Below are 5000 nucleotides of genomic sequence, written 5' to 3' on the forward strand. Positions count from 1 at the left end.
AATCGGCAGCGCAGATTTTTCGACGAACAGGGGCTGGACGCTGGACTGGGCCAGGCAGGAAAATTCGTCAGGGGGCACGCTGAAGAAACAGCGCTGGTTTAGACACGGTGGGCGCAGTGTTGGAATCGGCAGCGCCGATGAAACCGGCAAAGTCGGCAGAATTGGCAGCGGGTGCTGGCGATGGGTCTGGACGGGCTGGATAGTCCAAGGCTCGACGAGAAAGACCGCAGGTTGAGACACTGGGGCAGTGGCAGCCCGCGGGACAGTGTTGGCAGATTCGGCAGCGCAGATTTGTGCGGCTGCAGGTTCGTCGGGGAAAATCGGCAGCGCAGATTTTTCGACGAACATGGGCTGGACGATGGACTGTCCAGGCCAGGCAGGAAAATTTGTCGAGGGGACACGCTGACGAAACAGCGCTGGTTCAGGCACGGCGGGCAGTGTTGGAATCGGCAGCGCCGACGAAATCGGCAAAGTCGGCAGAATCGGCAGCGCAGATTTTTCGACGAACATGGGCTGGACGCTGGACTGGCCGGGCCATGCAGGAAAATTCATCGAGGGGACACGCTGACGAAACAGCGCTGGTTCAGGCACGGCGGGCAGTGGTGGAATCGGCAGCGCCGACGAAATCGGCAAAGTCGGCAGAATCGGCAGCGGGTGCTGGCGATGGGTCTGGACGGGCTGGATAGTCCAAGGCTCGACGAGAAAGACTGCTGGTTTAGACACTGGGGCAGTGGCAGCCCGCGGGACAGTGTCGGCAGATTCGGCAGCGCAGATTTGTGCGGCTGCAGGTTCGTCGGGGAAAATCGGCAGCGCAGATTTTGCGACGAACATGGGCTGGGCGATGGACTGTCCAGGCCAGGCAGGAAAATTTGTCGAGGGGACACGCTGACGAAACAGCGCTGGTTCAGGCACGGCGGGCAGTGTTGGAATCGGCAGCGCCGACGAAATCGGCAAAGTCGGCAGAATCGGCAGCGCAGATTTTTCGACGAACACGGGCTGGACGGTGGACTGTCCAGGCCAGGCAGGAAAATTCGTCGAGGGGACACGCTGACGAAACAGCGCTGGTTCAGACACGGTGGGCGCAGTGTTGGAATCGGCAGCGCCGAGAAAATCGGCAAAGTCGGCAGAATCGGCAGCAGGTGCTGGCGATGAGTCAGGACGGACTGGATAGTCCAAGGCTCGATGAGAAAGACCGCTGGTTTAGACACTGGGGCAGTGGCAGCCCGCGGGGCAGTGTCGGCAGATTCGGCAGCAGTGTCTGCCGATTCGGCAGCGTTGGCTTGTTGGCGCGGGGGGCCGATGCGAGTGGGGACTTGGGCAGCGGGCAGTGAAAGCAAGAGTTTCCCCGATGCTGCCGGGAAAAACGCTCCCCGGGATGGCCGGGTGAGATGACCCGGCGGCCCGCGACGGGTCATTCAATTCCATGCCCCGTCAACATAACTCCCGATGTACTGTTTGCTTTTTCGGAAGAAGAGATCCATCCCCCCATCCTCGGCCAGCCAAAAACGCTCCAATTAATGGCCGGGTGAGATGACCCGGCGGCCCGCGACGCGTCATTCAATTCCATGCCCCGTCAACATAACTCCCGATGTACTGTTTGCTTTTTCGGAAGAAGAGATCCATCCCCCCATCCTCGGCCAGCCAAAAACGCTCCAATTAATGGCCGGGTGAGATGACCCGGCGGCCCGCGACGCGTCATTCAAATCACTGCCCTATCGGCTACAACTGCTGATGGGTGGGATTAGAGGCCTGCCATGGTGGTGAGGGGCGGCGAGGACCGTGAAAGCTAGAGTTTTTCAGAGGCTGCCAGGAAAAAGGCCCCTCGGGTGGCGGGGTGCGAGGACCAGGCGCGTCATTCAATTCTCTTCCCTATCAACTTGGCTCCCGTTGGCGGGATTGGAGGCCTACTGTTTGTTACAGGGCTAAAATCGTCAGGGGAAGAGCTGACGAAACAATGCTGGTTTGGATGCAGGGGGTAGTGTTGGAATCGGCAGCGCGGACAAAATCGGCAAAGTCGACAAAAAAGACTGTTGGTCTGGACATCGGGGCAGCGGCAGCCATGCCGACAGGGGGGGAAATCGGCAGCGCAGATTTGTGCAGCTGCAGGTTCGTCGGGGAAATCGGCAGCGCAGATTTTTCGATGAACATGGGCTGGAAGATGGACTGTCCAGGCCAGGCAGGGAAATTCGTCAAGGGGACACGCTGACGAAACAGCGCTGGTTTAGACACGGTGGGTGCAGTGTTGGAATCGGCAGCGCCGACGAAATCGGCAAAGTCGGCAGAATCGGCAGCGGGTGCTGGCGATGAGTCTGGACGATTTATAGTCCAGGGCTTGATGGAAAAGACTGTTGGTCCAGACAATGGGGCAGTGGCAGCGCGGATTTGTGCAGCTGCAGGTTCGTCGGGGAAAATCGGCAGCGCAGATTTTTCGACGAACAGGGGCTGGGCGCTGGACTGGCCGGGCCAGGCAGGAAAATTCGTCAGGGGGCCACGCTGACGAAAACAGGGGCTGCGGAGTGGAAAATCGGCAGCGCAGATTTTTCGACGAACAGGGGCTGGACCGGCCGGGCCAGGCAGGAAAATTCGTCAGGGGGGCACGCTGACGAAAAGAGGGGCTGCCGCGTGGAAAATCGGCAGCGCAGATTTTTCGACGAACAGGGGCTGGACTGGCCGGGCCAGGCGGGAAAATTCGTCAGGGGGGCACGCTGACGAAAAGAGGGGCTGCCGCGTGGAAAATCGGCAGCGCAGATTTTTCGACGAACAGGGGCTGGACGCTGGACTGGGCCAGGCAGGAAAATTCGTCAGGGGGCACGCTGACGAAAAGAGGGGCTGCCGCGTGGAAAATCGGCAGCGCAGATTTTTCGACGAACATTCGTCAGGGGGGCACGCTGACGAAAAGAGGGGCTGCCGCGTGGAAAATCGGCAGCGCAGATTTTTCGACGAACATTCGTCAGGGGGGCACGCTGAGGAAAACAGGGGCTGCCGCGTGGAAAATCGGCAGCACAGATTTTTCGACGAACAGGGGCTGGACGCTGGACTGGGCCAGGCAGGAAAATTCGTCAGGGGGCACGCTGACGAAAAGAGGGGCTGCCGCGTGGAAAATCGGCAGCGCAGATTTTTCGACGAACATTCGTCAGGGGGGCACGCTGACGAAAAGAGGGGCTGCCGCGTGGAAAATCGGCAGCGCAGATTTTTCGACGAACATTCGTCAGGGGGGCACGCTGACAAAAAGAGGGGCTGCCGCGTGGAAAATCGGCAGCGCAGATTTTTCGACGAACAGGGGCTGGATGCTGGACCGGCCGGGCCAGGCAGGAAAATTCGTCAGGGGGGCACGCTGACGAAAAGAGGGGCTGCCGCGTGGAATTCGGCAGCGCACGATGGCTTGAGCAGGTCATGGGTTCGACTTGGCGCGATCTGAAACCTGGACGAGGGACTGTCGACGCTGGACGAGCCAGCGCGGTGGCCTGTCGTGCCCCGTTCAGGGGGGGCCTGCCGCGGAGACAGCCCTCGCGGGCTCGACAGCGCAGGCCAGCGTCCCCGACGTCGCTGGCCGCGGCAGGCGAGCTGCCGGGGTTCCCGCATTCCTACAAGAAAACGTCGTGCTTTCCACATGAAACCAATCCAGTAAAATCAGCCATATTTTTATGAGGCTGCCCACTGAATTTGGGGTCATTCCGGGCCGGTTCCTAGTTTTGCGGATTTACTCGATTTCTAATGGTAGGAAAATTAAAACAAATACTTCCCGACCTCGAAAAATTCTGGGAAAATTAATGAAGGTGGATTGGATTTTTGCCAACCTCTGTGCAAAATTTCAGCTCAAAATACCAAGAAATGAATTTTTTAGAGGGGGGGTGACAGCTGGGACCTAGTAGTGTCTCCCCCTGCCAGAGCTGCAATGACACTTATTGCTCTTTAGGGAGCCACCAGGCCGGCGCCCCTCAAAGACCACACGCGCGCGCGCGCCCGCCCGCGCTGGGCGCTGGGGCGCTGGGGCCTGAGGGCCTGGGGCCCTTGGGGGCCCTTGGGCGCTTGGGCGCGCGCGCGCGGCCCCCGCAGCCATGCCGCGCTGCGCGACGCGCGGACAGCCCCTGCTGGCTTGCTCTCTCGCCCGCGGGGGGGCTGCCTTCGGGCCCTGGCCCCCCGCGTTCTGGCCTGCCCCCTGCGTGGGAGAGGCTAGGCGCTGCAGGGGCCAGCCCGACGTCGCTGGCCGCGGCAGGCGACAGCCCGACATCGCTGGCCGCGGCAGGCGACAGCCCCTGCTGGCTTGCTCTCTCGCCCGCGGGGGGGCTGCCTTCGGGCCCTGGCCCCCCGCGTTCTGGCCTGCCCCCTGCGTGGGAGAGGCTAGGCGCTGCAGGGGCCAGCCCGACGTCGCTGGCCGCGGCAGGCGACAGCCCGACATCGCTGGCCGCGGCAGGGGCCAGCCCGACGTCGCTGGCCGCGGCAGGCGACAGCCCCTGCTGGCTTGCTCTCTCGCCCGCGGGGGGGCTGCCTTCGGGCCCTGGCCCCCCGCGTTCTGGCCTGCCCCCCGCGTGGGAGAGGCTAGGCGCTGCAGGGGCCAGCCCGACGTCGCTGGCCGCGGCAGGCGAGCCGCCGGGGTTCCCGCATTCCTACAACAAAACGTCGTGCTTTCCACATGAAATCAATCCAGTAAAATCAGCCATATTTTTATGAGGCTGCCCACTGAATTTGGAGTCATTCCGAGCCGGTTCCTATTTTTTCCAATTTCCTCGATTTTTAATGGTAGGAAAATAAAAAAAAATACTTCCCGACCTCGAAAAATTCTGGAAAAATTAATAAAGTTGGATTGGATTTTTGCCAACCTCTGTGCAAAATTTCAGCTCAAAATACCAAGAAATGAATTTTTTAGAGGGGGGGTGACAGCTGGGACCTAGTAGTGTCTCCCCCTGCCAGAGCTTCAATGACACTTATTGCTCTTTAGGGGGGTGCCCCCTGACTGGCCATGGGGCGCGCTGGCCTGGCGCCCATAGGCCTGCCGCGGG

This window comes from Populus nigra, chromosome 2 (genome assembly GCF_951802175.1).
Source record: "Populus nigra chromosome 2, ddPopNigr1.1, whole genome shotgun sequence".
Classification (NCBI taxonomy): domain Eukaryota; kingdom Viridiplantae; phylum Streptophyta; class Magnoliopsida; order Malpighiales; family Salicaceae; genus Populus; species Populus nigra.